This window comes from Rhinolophus ferrumequinum, chromosome 22 (genome assembly GCF_004115265.2).
Source record: "Rhinolophus ferrumequinum isolate MPI-CBG mRhiFer1 chromosome 22, mRhiFer1_v1.p, whole genome shotgun sequence".
In the NCBI taxonomy this organism is placed as follows: domain Eukaryota; kingdom Metazoa; phylum Chordata; class Mammalia; order Chiroptera; family Rhinolophidae; genus Rhinolophus; species Rhinolophus ferrumequinum.
The window spans coordinates 26,793,033-26,815,069 of record NC_046305.1 but is presented as its reverse complement, the minus strand read 5'-3'; the positions used below and the strand labels follow the sequence as shown (position 1 = coordinate 26,815,069).

Sequence of the window (22,037 nt, the reverse complement as noted above, 5' to 3'; positions counted from 1 at the left end):
AAGTCGGCTCTCTTCTCACTTCATGTTAGTTGTGCAACTTGAAATTCCCTTCTCATGCATCATCCTACAAGCTAATCTTTTGGTTTATTTTTTGCTAAATTGAATCTGCATTGGCCTTGAGATTTTTGGCTCTAGAGTCAGACTGCCCCAGTTTAAATCCTGGCTCCACCAGTTACTACCTAAGGGGTTTGGGTGAGTGATTTAACCTCTCTGTGCTTTCATTCCTCAATCTGTAAAAAGGGATCATCTAAGCACCTACTTCATGGGTTTTGCACAGGATTTAATGAGATGATACACGTAGAGATTTTAAGGGACTGGCGCCTAGTAAATGTTCAATAAATGCCAGTAATAATTATTATCTGTCTGCCTCTGCCTTGGACTGTTCACTCATGGGAAGCAATGTCCTGATATTGACTATTAAGCCCCTCAGCACTTTGACATGGGAAGATGGATGTTTAATAATTGCTCCTAAAGAAGTTGTCCATCAAGATGGCACTGAGAGATTCCTAAATATAGTTTGCAATGCGTTTAAGCCACCACCCACCTCATTTTCCTGGGGAGCCAGAATAATCAACACCTGAGAAGCTCAAGCAGGAGGCAGATCTGCCCCTAGCACACTTTGAACTGGAGTTGTTTCTTTCTGTGTGCCATCACACTTGGAAATTAAAAAGCAAGTCAGTTCTGAGGGTTGCATCACTGGGCAGAGGGCGTTAACTGAGAAGACCCCAGTTCTAGTGCTCACGCTGCACCCACCCAGTTATATAACATGGGCAAGTACTTGCCCCTCGGGGCCCACTGGACATGAGACAGCGACTCACCTTGCCCCTAAAGTGAATGACAGCACAAAAGAGGCCACTGAGTCCTGAGTACTCCAGGTTCTTCAGGAAAGCCTCTCTCTCTCGAAGGCTAATTTCCCACGTGGAGGCCTCTGCCCATTTTAGAGGTTTGGATTCATCTGGGGAGGACCCAAAAGTACAAGAAGGAAAAAAACCCCAGCAGATTATGTTGTAGGGTACTGAAGAGGGGTAGGCCAAGGGCAGGCTGGTCAAAGGTCAAGCAGCAGTCAGACTTAGCCAAGATGGTCCTTCTGTGACAACGGCGGAGCTGGAGCAGAGCAATTTTCTAACTATAAGCAGAAACTCAAGACGCCCCAAACCACACACAGTCATGACACAGAAGGTCCCAGGGGAGTGTGTGTAGGGGAAAGGGCTGTGAGAAGTGGCAGTGAGGGACAGAGGGAAGGTGAGAGGATGCTGGGACTTGTGGATGCAGGCACAGAGCCAGGTTTTGTGGGGCCTGCACCTTACACAATTTGGGGGAACCTCATTAAGAAAAAAAGATTACAAATACAAATTACATAGGGCCTTGGAAGGGGCGGTGCAGGTGAAGGAGGCTTAAGCTAAGCTGCATTGCTTCCCAGTGAGCTAGCCCCCATGCCGGTTGGTATCCCTGAACACCAGCACACACGTACACATCTGCATTGTCCGGGCCCCCTTGCCCCTGCCTCAGCACTATTTCTCTTTCCCTCCACACAGTGCTTTGCCTGACCTCATTTGTCTTGATGGCAGAGAACACGAATTAGAGCCCCCACAAGTTGGAATTAAATTCCTCCCCGCTCAGTGCAATGGATGTTTGGCTTTTGCACCACTCCCCTAACCCCCTCCAATGAGCTACACCACGACCATCACCACCAGGGCCCAATCGCTCCCCACACCATGCACTTTGCTGTAGGTAGCCCCACCTTCCCGAAAGGGCATTATAGGGGCTTCCAATCTGCCAGAAGGGGTGAAATCGCAGCTCCCTACCACCACCACCACCACCACCGCCTGGCCCCTTGCATTCCAGCTCTGTGCTCAGAATTTGACCTTCTCTGTGGCTGGCTGCAGATGTGTTCTGTGTTACAGAAATAGCTGGGCTCCTGGGCCCTTGCAGATCCTCCCTCTCCTCCACTCAGAGACACCCGCACCTTCCAGGCTCCAGGGGAGTCAGGCAAGATCAGAGGGAAGTGATCAGTTCTCCATTCCCCTCCCATACGCCCGGCACAGAACAGAGCCAAATGGGGCCTGCCTCCCCACCCCTCCTTCCAGCCCCAGTACTTCTGCTCCATGTCTGCCACTACCGTGAGTGGAACAGGCATGAAAAAGGCATACAGAAAAAGGGGTAGAGCACCGTGAAGAGATTATTACAACCTGACCCTTCAATTTGTCTGTTCTCTTCTCTGGGGTTTGTTCGGATGAAGGCAGCAGCCAACTCAAACCCCTGTCTTCTCATGCAAGGGGATGATTCTATAGTCACTGATTTGATCCTAACCTAAACAGGACAGTGGGCCTGGTAACCCTCAAGAGCCCAAGATGGAATCAGGGGAAACAAATTCAATTACATTATGAATGATTGAATTCAGAAACAGTGATGAGCTTTTGCATATTGACTCCCTAGTATCCACTGGAACAATACAATCTTGTATGAAGGACTTTACTAAAAGGATAGAATTTTACCTATGGGAAGGCAGCAGCCTAAATGGCCTTCAAGGTTCAGGTCACATGCCTTTTCTACCCACAGGGAGTGGCAATGACACCACAACCATGCCCTGGGCTCCTTTAGTCACACTACCTGCTACCTACTAGGCCTTGCCCATCGCCATTATTAGGCGGGAAAAGAACTGAACAAGAGAGGTCAGGGGTGTGTCAACTCTCCACACCAAACTCCTCTAGGCTTGGAGGTCTAAGAAAGGCTAATGTGTGACAGAAAGTACCCACCCCTTTCTAGAAACTGCCCACACCCCGAAGTTACAGTGGTAATAGCCACGTTCCTAAACCTTGAAACCACTCTCTTGGTTACAGGGGTAGCTGTCTGATCACAGCTCAGCCAAACCCCTTGCTGGGGATGAGAACTTGGACTAAGAGAGAAAAGAGATCCATCCTCTTCAGGTGACACACATACGAGAGAGTTGCTAGAGGCCATCTCTTCTACCCTGTAGACTGACTACAAAGTCGAGAGACATGTACAGTGAGAGCAAAGACTGAAGCCAACACATGGAGAGGAGCAAAATAACAAGATCACACTTGAGGCATTCGGCTTCTTGGGTCTAGCTTGTTCCTGTATTCCAGCCATTTCTTTGACCCTTACAATAAAACCCCCTTTGGGGCTTAAACTGTTATGACTAGTTCCAGTAACATGTACTCAGAAGTCCTAACTATACCAGGAAGAGGGACAAGATGACCAGAATGATTTCTGGGGGACCCAACATCTCATCAACTCTGCATGGCTGGTTGTCATGAGGAAGAAAAGAAAGGTGAAAAGAGGAAGAAGGAAAAGGCTTGTGAGGCTTGCCCAAGGGCAGCAGAAAACAGTTCTGGGAGACCTAGTTTACTACTATCCAGTTTAGAAAATCTCCTAGGATTTTTCGGAAGGAGCTGGCAACAGGAGAAATGAGCCTATCTAGGTGAGCTAAGATCCCCAGTGAAGGTGGCAGGTGAGCACTGCTGATGGACAGGCTTGGGGAGTTCTGAGTCAACAAGCTGACAGAGCTCAGAGAGACATGTACCATAGGACAGCCATGATTCTGGGGAGTAAAAAATGTTGTGTTATTCCTTTTGCACTTTCTAAAGCAAATGTGGGTCTTTTGCTGCCTTGGAACCTCTGAGTTCTCAGGCCCAGGAGTTCCAATCAGCCCCTCAGGTCTTCTTTAGAAAAACCTAATTCCCTGACACTAATTTCATGAGCTAATAGTCCCTTTAAGAATATTTTCCCCCATCTGTTCTCTAGTTGGCTGGAGCAGATGTTCCTTGTTGCTATGGCAACTAACCTACCACCCTTCCTAATGGGTCTCTTCCTAGTGAAGGACACAGCACAGGCCACTCTGCTCTGCTGCTTAGAGTTCACTGACAGCAGGTTTCTCACCACACAGGAACACCATGCACACGGGCCTGGATGTTACGAGTTCAAATCTTTCATGACCTAGAGATGACCCAGAAATGGCAGTCGCCATCTGACCACACTTAGAAGGCAGGGGAAAGGGATTATCTATGCCATTGCCCAGACAACAGACCAATGTCTATCTTTCCAATAAAGTGTTAAAAGCACATAATGTATCTTTAGCAGATTGAATTAGCACTTCCCTTGACCTTTTTCCACATCACTGGTGAAGACCAGTGAGACCCTCTAATTGAATTCTCCTTATTTCAACATCATTATCTGGGGTTGATGATCCTTCCAGACAGTCCTTCTCTCAAGACTGGTCCCTACTCAAAGAAAGACTTCTCTAGCCAGCAATGAGTGGGGAAGCAGGAAACACTGTGCATTCCACTGGTTCTTCATAGGAGGTGGGGTGTGAGGGGGTTCCCACTGCAGATGATGCTTCTCTCACTAAACCCAACTTGACCCCAATGTTCTTGGCTCTCACAGCCCCCACAAAGCCAGCTGGATTCTTCTTGAAGCCACAAAGCTGACTGAACTTTAGCTTTCTTTCTTCTGTGCCTTTAGCCTACTGGGATCCCAGAAGGCAATGTATAAATAAATGAAACCTCTCAGATGTACAGAAAGTACCTCCCTAATTAGAGCTCCCCACCCCGACCCTTGACTCTCCTTCACTCACTCCTAGAGGTAAAGTGTGCCAAAACTCCGATTAAGAAGCCTGGCTCTGGAGGCAACAGACCTGGATTGTAATCACATTTACTGGCTGAATGGCATTAAGCAAGTTACTAACCCTGGCTGAGCCCTAGCTTCCTCACCTGTGAAATGGGAATGTTAATTCCACCTGACAGGATTTTAGGTGGCAGTGCAGAGCTGCAGTGCCTTAATCCACAAACATCTCCAAAGCCACAAACATCTGAAAATTGGAAGCTTTTTTCTAACTCAACTGGTGGCAGAACCCAGCCTGACTTGACCATAGTTAGCAGCAAAGCATGAGCCAAACAGGCACAAGACTCTTCATAGCCTTTAATTTATCCCACTTATGTGACTCTTTAGGTAGGTCTTGCTGCAGAAATATTAACATATTTGATTTGGGAGCTGCTCCAGACCCTGCTGGAGGTTTTATGTAATACACGGTATGTATATCATGTTCTCATTCTGAAACCCACAAGCCCCAAAGGTTTCAGGGGACGAGTTGTAGAGCTGTCTCTGCTACTCCTCCAGCCCCTGAAGACAGGGGTTTCAGGAGAACCACCAGACTTATTCAAACTAAAGATGTTGACAGCCACTCAAGGCACTTGCCTCATCACAATTTGGATCTCCCCTGGGTCCCTGCAGCTTGGAGCCAGCTCCCTGGAATGCAAGTTGGCATGGGCAGGAGAGAGGACCCTAAGACCAGCCCAACAATCCTTAAGGATCTACTGCTTTTCTACCAGAACAGAGCTGGCAGAGGACGTGCATTGTTGTTACTAGGTTGGACTTCAGGCACAGACATGCCTGAAGATTCCTAACATACATGCCTCCCAACTCCCTGCCTCACTGGGCTTCCAAACCTGTCTCCAAACCCCCACAGCTTCATCTGTACTACCTACTCCCTAAAGGTGTTCCCAGGGAAATAAACGACTGAGCCTTGGGGAATGCATACGGGTGGAGGGGGCCAAAGTTTGTGGGGAATTGGGCTGAAGCAAGGAAAAGATGCTGAGTGTGAGGAAGATGATGAAGACGGGATGCTCTGGGGTGAGAAAAAACACCTCCAATACACACACAGTGGAACAGGTTTAGTGTGTTTCACCTGATGTGTTTTATGGCCCCAGGAGGCTTTTAAAATTGGAAAGCAGCCCTGGCCAATAACTATGAGCAATATTGCGCAATTGCTATCCTCAGATCTCTTGGCTCTAGACATACATTTTAGGATCTTATTGATGGTTGTTAGGGACTTGACCCACTCTGAGGCACAGCCTTTCAAGTGGGCTTCTCAGTTTTGACCCTGGATCTGCGGTCCAGAGAATACCTGTCTCATCCTGCCCCCTCCAGCGAGTTTTCCAACAGACATGCAATTCTGAAAGAGATAGTAGACTCTCCTTCTCTTGGAGCAGTAAGGTCTACCTGAAGTTCTGAGAAACGCCCTACTATCTGCCTCTGAAAACTGAGGCATGTGGAGTTAAACAAATAGGGTGGTGGCAATAAAATTTAACTCCCTCATTTTACAGATGAGGAATGTGAAGCCCAGAGAGGGACTGAGTTACCCAAGATCATTCAGCCAGTTGAAGACAAAGGTAGTCCCAGAGTCCAGATACTACTTTCCATAGCCTCACCATGACAAGGATGGGGACATCTTTAAGGTCCCAATCATGTTTTTGTTGACCTTTACCATCAGAAAAGGCCACGCTAAATGGTACTTTCTGCCCTCTTGGCTTGAACATCTCAGAAGAGATCCTACCTCCAAAAATTTAGCTGTGCTCCCTATCTCTGTGTCCCAAATCTATCCAAACTTAGGACAAATTTCTCATTAAAGCCTCCTTGGGGAAAGCCACCATGACTGGTGACCAGAGATAAGCTGAGAGAACCCCTGCCTTGTCACGATCACTCACCTACCCCAAACCTTCACATGGACTGTGGCAGAGATCTCTAATCGGCACTTTTGGATCCTTTTTCACTGTCTTTCCTGCTCGGCTGGTTTGAACAGGTCCACGGTGCCTGTCATCAGTCACAGGTTTAGGTTTTTCCATAGCACTGTTCTTAAGGGATGTGCTGCTATACTGATCCCTCACCACCCCGAAACCTTTTGGAGAGAAGCCCATGCCCTTGAGCTTGGTCTTCCTTATCGGAGCCCAGGCCCCCGTTTCCTTTACTGGTTGTAGTTTGTCCTGCTTCTCCATCTGCCCCAGGAAAGCTTAAAGGTCTGCTACCTAATCCCCCAAATTCAACAACATAAATCAAGTCTCAACTGTTTTCCTAGACTAGGACAGCTCTTGTTTCAGACCATGAAAATGGGGTGGAAAATCAGAAAATTCTCTTACAAAGAAGCTCCTGGGAATCTCCTTTCAGAAAAAGGGTCTTAGAATGAATCTCAAAAAGAGCATCTAGTTCTATCTCTAGGGTGATTCCAAACTAATTCTCCCCTAAACAATTTCTCTCCTACAAGTCTGCACACATGTGCACACCCAACAATGTGTCTCAGGTCGGCAGCCTGGGGATTCCCACATTTTTGTTGCTCTTCAGGCCTGACTCCTCAGAAGGTAAAAGACTCAGACACTCTAATGCCTCCAGGAGCCTCCAGATTTAGAAAAGCTCCAGTTGATATTCTTGAGAGCTCAGGAAGATCCACCATTTCAAAAACTGATAGCAAGATTTTTAAATGCCCTGACTCTTGACCATCTAGCTACAAAGGTGTTTCCAAATGATTACCACCTGGACAGCAAGACCCCAAATGTAAAATATACATCATGCTGCTCCCATAATCCAATCCACAAATCCCCTCCATCTTTCCAAGGACAGACGATAACTTCCATCACTCCCAAAAGATGACTATAGGAAGAGGAGCAGGCAAAGCCTGATTTGGAGCCCCTCAGAGAAGGGGGAGCCCCTCAGAGAAGGGGGAGTCTCAGACCTTAATGAAGGGGAAGAGAAAGTGAGAGCACATTCCTTTGCCAGTGCCCTAGTCCTGGAGGTAGGAACCTCCCACTACATGGGGAAACCAAGTTTCATTGTGAGTTTATCATGGTCCAAGGACCCACAGGGAAATAACAGTGGAGACTAGATCAGAATCCAAGTTTTATGGAACCTGCCCCAAAGAGCCCTTATCACGGAGATTCTCATCTGTCTGGAGAAGGTCCTGCCTGGAGGCAAGAATTTTGGATTTCATGAACCAGTTACATTTCAAAAAATTAAATTTAAGAAACCACTGAAAGATTGCCAGTATTTTGCCAAATAAGGACATTTTAAAAGGCCAACTACCCTCTACTCTCACCATCAGCTCAAGAAAAGATTAAGAAAGCCATAATCTAAGAATAAATATTTGAGTACATCTCCTGCCCCCAAAAGAAATCCTTTAAACTGAATACATTTTGCTTTCAAAAAAAAAAAAAATTTTTCAGTATGTTTTCCCTATTTTTCTCATTTCACCTCAGACTGGTGAAAACTTGATAATCACTGGGCCAGCTGACCTCTCTATGTCTCTTTTAGCTTAAGCGTAGAAATTAAGAGAAAGACTCTAAGCACTGGGGGATCGGGGCCTTTCCAGGACACCTGGGCTGGACAAATGTGGAAGAGAAGGGGAAATCAAGAAGCATACACTATTCTTTGCTTATGTGAATGCACTCTGTCAACTGCAAAGAACTGAACAAATGTTGGTTATTATTTTAGAAATACAGTGTTCTGTGAGTATATACCTCCACTTGGAGCTTCCCAAAATTCTGTGAGCCCCTGAATTTCACAGTTCCCCTGCCTGTTCAGATAATCCAGGGAGGACGGGAGGAAGTCGGTCTGCCCCAAGTCAAAAATTATCTGAGAGATAAAAGTAGCATCAAACCTGCAATGTAACAGAGACCCAGACCCACCGATGCCATTTCAGTCACACAATTAAGAGCCCAGGAGGGCTCCCTGCCATTCCAGGGAGCAGTTTGCCCCTCTGCCTTCCACTGATTATTGCTCCTTGCTCATTACTATATGGAGAAAGTCTGGGGGATGAAGAAGTAGAGGGAAGTGGATACAGTACAGTGGTGCACAGGGAAAACCCAAGAAAAGCACTGAATCAGGAGTTGGATCTCGGTCCTAATCCTTGCCTTTTGCATCTTTTGGCTCCAGTATCCCCCATCTCTGTTGTAGGAATAATATTCTCTCTATCCTCCTTATAGGACTACACTTAGCCTGTGAGATCCTTGAGGGCACAACCAGATCTTATCCAGCTGTATATACTCAGTATTTAACACACAGGACCTAGTAGAGAACAGGGGTTGGCAGACATCCGCTGAACTGAGCCAGATGGGAATGTCTATGAAAGTGAACTCCAAGCTGGAAAAGCACTACATGACTGAAGAAAAGGAAGGGTTACTATTGTCTGTTGGCCAAAATTATGTACCACACCATCTATCAAATATACAAAGACACTGGAATTCTATTTGGAAGTAGCTGGTGATGTAAATAAAAAAGCATTTTTAATAATGTACGACCTATTAATTATATTGCCTAACAAATATCTGTGATCACCTCACAGATTCAACTACACAATTTCTTGTGCCTCAAGTTTGTTTTTATGCACTCTGCCCAGCCCACATCACCTCTCAGCCATTTCTCTTGTTATATTCAGAAGTCAGTAGGCAAACTCTGGTTTTCTCACTATTTTGGGTTACATGTATATTGAGAGCTGAGGTCCCCTGGCTGGCAGCAGCTTTAGAATGTACGGAGCTTAGGACTCCTCGTCGTTCCCCTCTCCTTCCTCCTTTCCATCTACTCCACGTTCCGCTTCCAGCTCACTCCACCACACGCCTCTTCCAATCTTCCAATGCTTACCTCACCACCCCAAATCTGCTTTTCAAAAGCTATCTCCTGTCTCTTGCAGAGTCCCATTGGCCTGGCCCACCCACTGTTCCTGCCAGACCCTGCCTCACAGCATGGGTTGCCCACTGGGCATAACTGCACAAACAACAGGTCTTGGCATCTAGGTTAGGCTGCCTGCCCACCAGCCTCTGTACGACGTAGGTCTCTGATTTCTGCTCCTGGCCAGTGAGACACCATACAAACCCTGGGAAGACAGAGCCATGTTCAGTCAGCCTTACCTACCACCTCCCAATCCTCTCCCCACCCAGATGTCTGCTTTCAGGAAGAGGGCCAAGCCCCCAGCCCCACCTCTGCTCCAGACATTGGCCTCCATCCCGCCCCATTCGGAGACACTGAGAAGAAAGGGCTTCTGGCGCTTGACCTCTCACAGCTTTAAAGCCTTTAGGCTAGTTCAAACTAATTCCACATGGAGGTCATGCTGGTATCCATACTGGTTACAGCTTCCCACCATGCACAGAGCTACAGGACTCACAGCTAGCTTTATGTTTCCAAGTGCCTGCAGAAACCAGGACTGGCTCTAGGGGCAATAGTCCTCTGGACATATATCTCCAATACTGACCCATGTCCCCAAGTTCCCTCCACAGCCCCCTACCTCCACGTGAGTAAACAGTCACATTTTAGAAGTTAGAAAATTTCTCAAACTTTTTGATGGGAGACCCCCATGGAAGATGGACATTCATGGGATATTCTTGTTAGGAGAGAAAGGGGAGAAATAACAATAAGAGGAAATAAAAAGTTTATCTTCCAAATATAACAGAAGTGCCCCCAACACACACACACTTTCTCTCTCTCTCTCTCTCATCATTCTCATTACTCCTCTTTGCCCAGCATGTATATATGTCCTTCTCCCTGGTCCTCTCCACTGAAAGTTTGGGTAGCCCCAGTTCCTCCTAGCCCAGGTCCCCTGGACCCCAGATTTTACCTTTCACGCTGGAAGTCAGGACCCAATTAGAAGATGCAGAACGCGGACTGGGAAAGGATGAAACAATATTCCCAATCCAAGAAAATTGCCAAGGCTAGCAGATGCGGCTCCAGGGAGAAGGAAGAAGACAGGGAGAGAGCCTGGGAATCCAGAATTTCACCAATCTTCCAGGAAGGCTCTAGTGTCAGCTCTCTCTCTGCTTCAGCATTGACTGAAAACCAGAGGAAAGTCTCCTGATAAAGAAGGGGTCTGAAATCCGAAACTGCAGGTTGGCTGAGTCCTATATAAACACACTCACACCCAGCTCCTTGGTCTGATGGCTGAACCGCCCTGTTCCCTTCCCTCCCCACCCTGCCTGCAACTTGGTAACATCAGACAGCCCTTTGGCTGTAGCTCCTCCAGAAATCCCAAACAGAGCCCTGCAGACATGAGGAAAGAGGACAGACGTGGGGAGAGAGGCCTGTCATGAGCTGTCCACCGGCTCTCTCTGCCCCAACCCTCTCCAGTAGTTCAAGTCCAGGTGGCTCTCAGGGTCATGGAGGGAAGGGTTGTCCTGAGGGGCAGTCTGCGGGGTCTCTGGTCCCACTCCCCACACAAGAACGCAGGATATGGCTAGGCCAAAAGGGAACACCCACGGAGCCATAGGTAGGGGAGTCATACCACTGTATTCTCTCTGGCGCTGGATTCACACGACGTGCGACCTGCTGTCTGCTTTTCTGCCAACCGACCGACGACTCTCTCTCCACCACAGCCAGGGCAATCATATTAGTGGCCAATTGGCTAACCGGCTATAGCTGACAGCCAACTATCCACAGCCAACGGCCATCTACTACCTGAGCCAGCACCCCTCCACATGAGGCCGAGAGCCTGGAAACTGCTGTCTGGGACTCTGTTCCTACAGGGTGATGGGCAAGTTCCCACTTTAGAAGCTGAGATTTCTAGACTCTTTCTCCATAGCAAAGAGTAATAATCGCCTAAGATCAGAGTCCAGATAACTGGTCTACGTGTACTAACTACTAAACGTACCTTTCTCTTCTCTCTCAAATTCCCGCATCTGGTTCTTACAGAGCCACTCCTCTCCCTATATTTCACCTTCAATGTAATAGCACCAGACCAGGTGATTGTGGGAAGGGAAATCATGGTGACAATTGCCTCATTTTGTAGACGAAGGAGCTGAGGGCAGGAAGATGAAATGGCTTGTCAAATCTGGAGAGGGACTCCCAGCACAATTTGGCATCTTGCGTGGTAGAATGGAAAGGCAGCTTTAAAAGTCAGATGGAATCACGTTTTAATACAACTAAATATTCACTTGCATCACTGATTGTGAGAAAAAGTCACTTAACCTCTCTGGGCCTCAATTTCCTGATTTGCAAAATGAGGCAAATGATACTAACTGAGAGAGTAACAATTAAATAAGGTAACAAGTATACAGCAGTAGGCACATAAAGATCCACCGCCTCCCGCTCGGTTCACTACTGCACACTCCCTTTCATTAGCTTATTTCTGACTCAAGAGGTAACTCTAAATTGCCTTTAGTATTTACTGTTCCTTCAGGTGTTGGTTTAACATTTCTCATTCATTGTCTTTATGTCAATCTGACTAGTAACATTCGCAGGTCACCTTGTACAGTGCTCAGAATGCAATGCTTCAGGTCTATAAAGGGAAATCTTTAATTTACAGGCCAAGGTCATAGATTCACACTGCAGACCTCCCTGCAGATGTCTCTCACATCTCCATTTCCACACTCCAAGCTTTAGTCCCATGAGCCCAACCAGCTGCTGAGCACTTCTCCAAAACGACAGGCACACCTCATTTTATTGTGCGTCACAGGTGTTGAGTTTTTAACAAAGTGAAGACAAGACCCTCCACCACCAAAAAGATTATGACTCACTTTATTGCACTACTTGCTTTATTGTGGTGGTCTGGAACCAAACCTGCAACACCCCCGAGGTATGCCTGTCGTCTTTGCCGTAAACTCAGCACGTCTGAAATGAAATGAAGATTCACCACCCATTGATTTACTAACTATATTACAGTACTGACGTAGAACAGTCTCCAACACAGAGTAAATACGATAATGAGGAGCAGAGCAATTAACTTCCTATGCTACCATGTGGGTTAAGAAATACTTTGTGGGCCAGCCCAGTGGCTCAGATGGTTGGAGGGCCGTGCTCCTAAACACCCAGGTCGCCGGTTCAATTCCCACATGGGCCAGTGAGCTGCGCTCTCTACAGCTAAGACTGTGAACAACAGCTCTCCCTGGAGCTGGGCTGCCGTGAGCAGACAGAGGTTGGTGTGAGCTGCCATGGGCTGCTGTGAGCCACCATGAGAAGCCGGTGGCCAGCGTGAGCAGCTTGCAGATGGTGAGCAGCCGACCAACAACTGGTGACCAACTGCCTCGTGACCGACTGCCTCAGCCGAGGGGCGTGCAAGGCTCATAATCCCAGCATGGGCCAGGGAGCTGTGTCCTACACAACTAGACTGAGAAACAACTGGCTTGAAGCAGAGTCAGGGGAGAGGCAAAAGAAAGAAAGGGCGGGCGGGTGGGGGGGGGAAGAAATACTTTGTAACTACCTATATGATTATATTTGCCTAGAGCAGGGGTCAGCAAAGTTTTTATGTAAAGGGTTAGGTAGTAAATATTTTCAGCTTCATTGGCCTTATAGTCTCTATTGCAAATACTCAATTCTGCCTTTGTAGAACAAAAGCAGCCATAGACGATATATAAACAAATGAGCATAAACAAATAAGCATAAATGAATTAGCATGAATTAATCAGCATAAACAAATTAGTATCAACAAATGAGCATAAATGAATGAGCATGGCTGTGTTTCAACACAACTCTACTTGTGGACACTAAAACTGAATTTCATATAATTACAATGTATCACAAAATTTTATTTGTTTCTTTACTTTTTTCAACCATTTAAAAGGTAAACGTTTTTGGTTCATGGGTCATGCAAAATTAGGTGGTGGGCCAGATTTGGCCCATGGGTCATAGCTGAGACTGGCTTAGAGCATCTCAGGAAGGACACACCTGAAACTGGTAACAGTGACCATCTCCAAGGAGCGAGCTGGCGGTAGATCCAAGATAAGGTACGAGGGAAGCTTTCCACTGAATACTATTCTGTACCATTTGAATACTGTAACCTACGCACATTAAAAACAGTCAATTATTAATGGGCTCCCCATCTAAGTTCTCTTACTTCTATCAATATCAACGTTAACCGTCCCAATCAAACAGGCTTCTAACTGCCAGGTCAACTCTGAATCTCTCTCTCTCACCCCAATAGTAAGTAATCAGTGTCTAAAATCCACTGGCTCAGTTCACCAAAGTGCCGCAGCCTACTACTAGCTATTATTCTCCCATTCATTCCTACCAGTGCCTTAACCACACTCAGCTGTCATTCCATACAGCCTTGTACCCTTACCTGATTTTTTACTTGTGTAAAGCTCATTTCCAAAAAAAAGAGACTGAAGCGTTTTAAGGCCTGGGGCTTTGTGTGGCCATTGCTTGCCTTCCCCCTTGTCTCCTACACTGACGCCCTGCGCCTAGTGGGCATGCTGGAAAGAGTTGCTTGACTATTCATCTCCCATCCTGTTCAAGATGGTTTGGAATACAGGGAAAGCTCCACCCAGAATAGAAGCTCCTTCGGAGACATGCGGCAGGGCAAGAGTGCACACGAGCTTAGAGCCCTTGATCACAGTAATGAGCATTTAGGGAGAGGAAAGATGTTACAATTAAGACTTGATCTAAATGAAAGGGGTGCTTTGGAGAAGGAAGTCAGGAAGCCCCAGGGGAATTTTCTCCTAATTCCAATCTCTCACGCATTAGCTTAATAGGGTAGGGAAACCCCCCATCCTGTGCTGGGGAATTTTGTTGATCCCAGAAGGAGAGCCTCCCACCCTGAGGCGGGATCTCAGCACTAAGCAGTCTGCCCTCCCACCTAATGCAGGAAAAGATCTCTCCAGCACCTAGGAAAAGTGAACATGCCACTTGAACTCCTGCAAAAACGAGATGCTCACTACTTTTGCTGGCAGCCCGTTCCACTGTACAAGAGTGTTGTTAGCATGATTTTCTGCTTCCACTCATTGTTTCCAGTTCTGGAACTAAACAGATAAAGACTTCCTGAGTGGGTCACAAAAAAACTAATGATAACTGCCAAATATAATAGTTCTCAAATATTTTTTCTTTTCAAGATGTTCAAAGGGTTTTTAAAGATACAAAGTCATCGACTCTTTGGAACTGGAAATATCTTTGCTTAAAATGTTTATTGAATGAAATTGAATATAGTCCATTTTCCTGCTTCCCAACATGAAAGAATTCAAGTTACGCTAGAAGAGGAACTGTTTTTAATTCTTTAAAGGAGGAAACTTCACAATCACCTATGGCAATGTGGGTCCTGAAATCCCATTTACACACAGGGAACTGAACTTATGATTAGAACGCTAAGAGGAGTTAGCTGACTTGCACGAATCACACAGCTAGTAAGTGGTAAACCCCAAATCTAAAACCAGGTCTGCCCACTTCAACATTCACCGTCTTTTCCCTACAGTCCAAAGTTTCCATGACAATAGATCACCAATCTCACCGTCTCTGAAATGGGAAGAAATTATTATTTCTATCGTTTCTACCAGAAGCACAGAAGCGATCAACAGCCTGCAATCTCTCCCCAGATTCCATCCTCTTCATACATTCAAGCCTTCCTGGGATAGAGAAAATAAGACCAAAGACAATCCAAAGCCAGGATGCCAGTGTCCCAAAGACACCCAAGGGGCAGAGGCCTCTCCCTAGCTCACACATGGTGCCCTGCCCTGTGCTTTCCTACGGCCGGCCAGCCTTCACAGGGACCTGGCTCCAGATTCCCAACAGGGCTTGGTGTTTGGAAGCCCATGAAGCATGGCATTGTTTGGGCAGCACAAACACAACATTTACCTGGGTCCTGGCACCTTTCCTCTGCAGCCCTGCTTTTGGTAAATATTTGGCTGGCTTACCTAGAAGAGGGCTGGGGCCTCTTTGCCCCACATCCCAACAACCCCAGTTCTAGGAAGATGAGCTAGAGTGCTGGGGATAGGTACTGAAAAATCACAAACACTGAAATGTAGCCACTCCCCCAGTCATCGGTTTGCCTCTAGCACACCCTCTGAGCAGAAACATTTCTGCTAGGCCCTGCGCCCATCATGGAAACTCAGCTCCAAATCCCCAAATCGTTCCTGATTGTCCAGACGGAGTTCACAAGGCTCGGTGATACACCGTCTGGCACACAATCGGCAGAGTTCCCCACCTGGCTATTTCCAACCTAACTTACAGGTGCCTGGAAAAACACTCGGTTGCTCTCCGCCTCGGAGCACCAACCCCCAGAAACACACACACTCTGGCTTCCTTGGCTACCTGGACACCATGGATGAACCTCCCCTCGCTCCCCCATTTCTCAAGACAGCAAACCACAACTAGGAATTTGAAGCTCACATACACAGGATGTTAATATTGGAGAGAGAAACAGGCCCCAAGCCCGTTTCAGGCTACCTCTCTTCTCAGTCCCTGGAGAGAAAACACCCATTCTCTCTGATAGTCTATAGTCTGTATTGGCCCAAGCAAATCCCATGATGCTCTGCCTCCCCTTCCCCCATTCTCCAGGGGCTATCCTTGAGACCTTCTCCTCACACTCTGAAGCTACCCACCCTTTTATCTGTCATCTCCCTGGGAGATGTAGTCATTAGCAGAGAGCACTATGTAGGTGTCTAATTAAGCAATCAGCAGCAAATGCAGAAACCTGTCCAAGCCACCCCACAGAGCATCCACCGGGGATCCTCTTACAGGCAACTCCCTCCCCCGAGCTTCCTGGAAAGGTCCCTATTGTTTGCCTAGAACTCAGAAAAGTGTCCGATTCTGCCCTCCTACTTATCTGCTGGCACTGGCTTCCCAGCCTCAGCACAACCCCAGGGGGTGCCATTCACATGGAGCACAATGTGACTGGTGTCCCCAGAATTGTGGGATATAGCAGCCCCAGGTGGGTGGGAAAGTGAAGGTCCTCAGATGGGAGGAAGAGGGTCTTCTGACAGGATGTCCACCTACCTGGCCTCTTTAGGTGTCCCAGAGCCATATCTTGCGGTGCTGGCATTTTGGGGTCAGGGCACAGGTAAGAGGAGCCCTTGAATAGATTGGTAGGAGGTGGCAGAGGCAGAGGTAGGCAGCGTGTGTGGCTCAGCACTCCTCCCACCTATGTTTCTAAGTCCTCTCTCTTTTTTGCACTGTATGCTCACCTGTTCCTGGTTCACCCTTTAAATGGAATGTTCCACTTGTCTTGGAAGCCCGGGGGTGTGTGAAATTCTCTGTTCAAAAAAAACTTTCTTTTTAAAGAATGGAGTCTCGGGGATTCCATCAGATCCTGCTGCAGATGACAGGTGGAGGAAATGGTACAAGGGCAGTAGCAGAGGAGGACCCTTGGAGGACAAGACAGATGTGAACTCATGCCCACTCCCCCTAGTCTGGAGATGGTCTAAACTGGAGACTGGAAGAGAACAGACACCTGCTGCCTCTGTCGCTCCAGGCAGATCCCCTTCTCAGGTGTCAGACCTGCACCCCAACAAGCTGGGGTGAGAAACGGTGAGATCCCCCCTTAACCCCTTCTCCTGTGCCTCTCTTTGAATCATATCTTATCTTTCTTCTTCTAGGCCCTTATCTCCCAGCTCAGAGACCTTTATCAGCCTTACTGCTTTTACCTTCACAATGAAGCAGGAAGGTAGAGATGCCTGTGTTGATGCCACACGCTTTCCAAAGATACGGTGGGTGTGCCAGTATTGCGGGGGGCGGTGAGGAGGGGGAAGCAGCACCTCAGGGACAAAGCCAGGGCTTCCAATTCCACTGGGGCTCCAATTACCCCAAAACCACAGCCGTGGAGGTAGGCACCTATGTCAGTGCAGGCCTCAGTGCCCTCACGTGCCCCACGGCTCTGCCAGCTTCGCCCAGAATCCTAGCACACACTCTTATTCCACCAAGAAATGTGGGTTTTTCTCTGACAGAAATGGGAGAATGATTTTTCTTTCCAGTCACTGGGCCTTGTCCATCTGTTTTCCAACTCCTGTGAGACAAACTGAACTGTGATTACAGCAGGAAAGATTGAGGTTAGACACCAAGAAGCACTAGAAATGAGTGATAAGCGGAAGTCTAGTACTCTGCCATGGTGCTCGAAAAATACAGCCCATTTCCCCTCCGTAGGGTATGACTTAATGGCAGTTTGCATCACATTCTTCTCTTGCTCAGAAATGTCCAGTGGCTGCCCCCACCACTGCCTGCTACAGAAAGGCCTCATGCCTTGTCTTGGTGTCCAAGGCCCATTACAGCACATCCCCATTCATCGTTCAACTATCATAGTCCACTGCTCTGTATGTAAATTTTCTAACCCAGCCGGAGTGTCTCAATATTTCCCAAAAGGCCTTAGGCATCTCTGCTTTTGGCCATGCCATCCCCTCCCTCGCCTCTCAGATGCCCCTTTCCTCTCCAGCCACCAGAGCAAGACGTTTAACGTAGCAGTTCTCAGCCACACTGATTATCTCATAACCCGAGAAACTTCTCTAAGAGTCCGATTCCCAGATTCCGTCCTAGATGCCTGCTGAATTCCAGTCTCCAGGGGCGGCTGGTGGACACTGCTTTCAGGCTGAGCTCAAATGCCATCTCTTCCAGGAAGCCTCTGTTAAATGCCCCCACCTACAGAAAGCCCCCTCCCCTGTGAAGATGTGGGCATGTAATGATCATTCCTTCTACAGACATGCCCTGAGCATCCACAGTGCTAGAGACTAAGGTGGGGTCCCTGCACTCGAGGAACCCCCAATCTGGACACAGACAAACCCACAAAACCATCTTTCCCTCAAAAGCAGCCCGTGATGAGGGCAGAATGGAGAGTTGGGAGATGATGGGGAGAGCGCAGCATGAGGACAGTACCTTCCGAGCGGGAAGCTGGCGCTCCAGAAAGAGTGCCACAGTCGAGGTAAGAGAATATTGGTCAGGGGTCATGCTGGAGGTGAGAATAGCCTCCATTTACCGTGTGTTTATTTTGTGTTCTATTGGAACTGCTCTATATTTGTTTAGCCCTCATAACTAACTGAAGCTGGAAGAGTATTTGGGACCAGGCTGTGGAGTCCCACCAGGCACAAAGTAGCTCCTGCTCAGTAAATGTTTTCTCATTGATCAATAGATAAAAAGATCTTTGAAGGCTCATTCCCAGCGGGAAGAAGCCAGGATCTTTCAGGAGCAACTACAGCTCTGAAAGATAATTCCCTAACTTTTAGACTATTAAAAGCAACACCAGGGAGGAGAGGTACTGGCTGGTATTTGCCCAGCTTTCCTGACACAGGATGGAATAGTGGGTGTTAGAGCACTCCCTGTCCCCATAAGGAACCCAAGTGAGGCTTGGGGAGACAGCTGCCCTGAAAGACAGCTGTGGGTCACTCAGAAGAGACTACAGGGAAAATGTTCTCAATGGGCCAACCTAGTGGTACCCGACTTCCAGCAGCCCCTTACGCTAAATGCCAGTGTGGGACCTGTAGGGGCAGGGTTCCCTCAGCACAGCCCAGAGCTGGCAGAGCCTCCTGAGCTGATCTTGACCTTCTTCCTGCCCCAGAAGTGCAGCACCTTAGCTGATCCATCTCAGAGAGATGATGGTCCCTTCTAAAAGGTCACAGCTTCCCTTCGTTTCCACCTTTTCTAGCCATGAGTTTAACCCTTGTCTGGCTGGCTGGAATTTAAACTCATTCCCCACTGGAGAAGTCAATATGGATATCAAATTTATTGGTGTAAGAATGACACCACCAGGCTCTAGCCTCCTCCATCCTCTAGCCTATGCGTTAGTGGGATTTACTCTGTTGTATCTCACCTATGGAACAACTGGAGCTGAGGGACAGAGGAGCCAAGAGATGAACCCAGATAGGTGAGGTGGCCTCTTTGTATCCACTTCCTTAAACATCATGGTTAATACAGAATCATACAATTGACCATGTGATCTGCAGCTGAAATCACCAGAACTGGAAGCCAGAGAACATGCATACTAGTCTGCTCTGAGCCTTGGCTACATCATGGAACATCTCTCTGCCTCTCTTTTTTCACCTATGGAATGAGACAGAAACTCCACTCACCTAAGTCAACTCTTGTGAGTATAAAATAACTTGAGAAATATAAAAATGTGGCACCTGGGTCTCCTAGTCTGTCCTTCTTTCTTTCCCACCTTGACATTGATGCAAATTTCTCCCAACAGTGATAACAAGTGTTGGTGAGGATGTGGAGAAAAGGGAACCCTTGTGCATTGTTGGTGGGAATGTAAATTGTTGCAGCCACTATGGAAAACAGTATGGAGGTTCATCAAAAAATTAAAAATAGAGCTACCATATGACCCAGAAATTCTACTTCTGAGTATTTATCTGAAGAAAAACTAATTTTAGAAGATATAAGAACTCCTATGTTCATTGCTGCATTCCTAGCAATAGCCGAGATGTAGACGCAACATAGCTGCCCATCAGTAGATGAATGGATAAGGAAGATATGGAATCGACATATGGTGGACTATTATTCAGCCATGAAAAAGAATGAAAAGTTGCCATTTGCGACAACATGGATGGACATAAAGGGTATTACATTAAGTGAAATAAGTCAGAGAAAGACAAATACCATATGATTTTACTTATATGTGGAACCTAAAAAAAAAAAGAAAAGCAAAATAAATGAACAAACAAACAAAAGAAAAACAGAGTCATAGAAACAGAGAACAAGCTGATGGTTGCCAGAAGGCAGAGGGAGGGAGGGATAGGTGAAAAAGGTGAAAGGGAATAAGAGGTACAAACTTCCAGTTATAAGATAAGTAAGTCAAGGAGATGTAGTGCACAGCTCAGGAAATATAGTCAATAATATTGTAATAACTTTGCATGGTGATAGAGGGCTGGTAGACTTAGGGTTGTGATTATGTTGTACGGTATATAAATGTCAAATCACTAGTTGTACACCTGAAACTAACATAATATTGTAGACCAACTCTAATAAAATATTCATTTAAAAAAATTCCCTCCAACACAGGGTCACTCAGTTCATCTCTGGAACTGACTGTAGGTTTCACCAAACACAGCTGAAGGGAAGAAAGAGGAGACAAGAAGATACTATAGAAGACTGTAATTGTGAATTAAGTCTTCTTCCCCCCCAGAGTCGCCCACAGTCCTTCACGTTGTTACAGAAAAGTCATAACTGGAGCAAGAGGTGCAGGCGTTTCTGTCCTGTCAGCGTTATGGACCATTTCCTCTGAAATTCCCAGAGTCCTCATTTACTGGCCTCTCCAATGAGAGTTGGCTAACATTTCCTCATACTAGGCCAAACCCATGACTTGTGTTTGTATCTTTTCATTCTTTGTAAGCCTCAAACAGTTAAAAAACAAACAAACAAACAAGCAAACAAAAATAGGGAAACTGAGATCTAGAGAGGGTAAGGAACTAGTTCCTGGTCACAAACTTTGTGACTATCAGTGAGGGTGGGTCCTAGAAAGGCCAGGCTCCCTTTAAAGTTGGTAGGAACTTCTACCATCCTATAACTCGCCCACTCCCCACCCCAACAAAAGTGACCCCTCCCTCTTGCACATGCACTGTAACTCTTGCACAGATATTTCTGAGCCTCGCCATCGTCCAGTATTGCCAGAATTTGTTCACTTATCTGTCTCCCCATTGGACTCCAAGTTCCTTGAGGGCAGTGATCATGTCTTACTCATCTTTGCTTTCGGAATCTGGCATATGGTGATTTCTCAATGAATGTTTGGTGTAAAAAAGGGCAGAAGGGAGGGAAAGTGGGAGGGATAAAGTGGGAGGAGAGAAGGAAGGGAAAAATGGAAGGGGAGGGAGGGATGAAGAGGGATGACAGTGGGAGGAGTGCGCAGGAAGCAGGCAGGAGGGAGGGAGGAAGGGCGGGTAAGCAGGTACCAGCAGATAATGGTTACCTCAAGCTGATGGAATTGCACCCCGGTCCTCTGCTGATCTAACTGGGACACGTGGAAATAGGCTGCCCTCCCGCTCCCCAGCCTGTCCAGGATATAAATGAAAAGCACTTGTAAAGGGGAGGCCTTTCAGCTACGTAGGCGGCCAGGCAGTTTCCCAGACTCCAGACGCTACTGCTCCACTGTCTTTCCTTCTCTCCTTTCCCACCTCCACTAACAGAGCCGGCGCCTCTTCTCCTCAGGGTACTGCTATGCTCCAGTGCCCCTCCTGCCTCGGTGTCCTCATGGTGAAACGGAGGCTCATTCTTGTCCTGGATGATGAGAATGGATTTAGGAGAATGGGGGCCTGCAACATAAGCAGGGGATACCCCTTCCCTGGACCCCCAACCCCAGAGGTGGGGTGAGCTTTGGGAGATACTTCTCAGGTGTGGAGTTGATGCCAGCAGGAACCTGAGGAAAGAGTCACGTTCCTCCCTCCTGGAGGGGACCCTGCATGACCTGGGGAAACAACTGGAAACCATGACTTGACAAATTGGAAACCATGACTTAACAAATTGGCTTCTCCCTGGAATTTCTGCTGATCTAACTGGAGTGAGGAGATAGGGAGACTTTCTGATCAGCCATGTTCGGACTGAACCCCTGAGATGTCCCCACTGCTCCTCCTTCTTTCTGGAAAGTA

General features: G+C 47.2%; 1 protein-coding gene across 11 annotated transcripts in view; it reads right to left on the bottom strand.

Annotated features, from left to right (window-relative positions):
• The window catches only part of PLEKHA6 (pleckstrin homology domain containing A6), a 133,636-nt gene that overhangs the window by 63,471 nt on the left and 48,128 nt on the right, over positions 1-22,037 (bottom strand). For 2 of the 11 annotated variants that reach the window (XM_033092252.1, XM_033092248.1), the window contains exon 1: positions 16,471-16,631. The exons of the other annotated variants lie outside the window; for them this stretch is intronic. The gene's annotated coding sequence lies outside the window, so the exon portion shown is untranslated. Of the gene's footprint in view, positions 1-16,470; positions 16,632-22,037 lie in introns of those variants that run through there. 11 annotated transcript variants of the gene reach the window in all.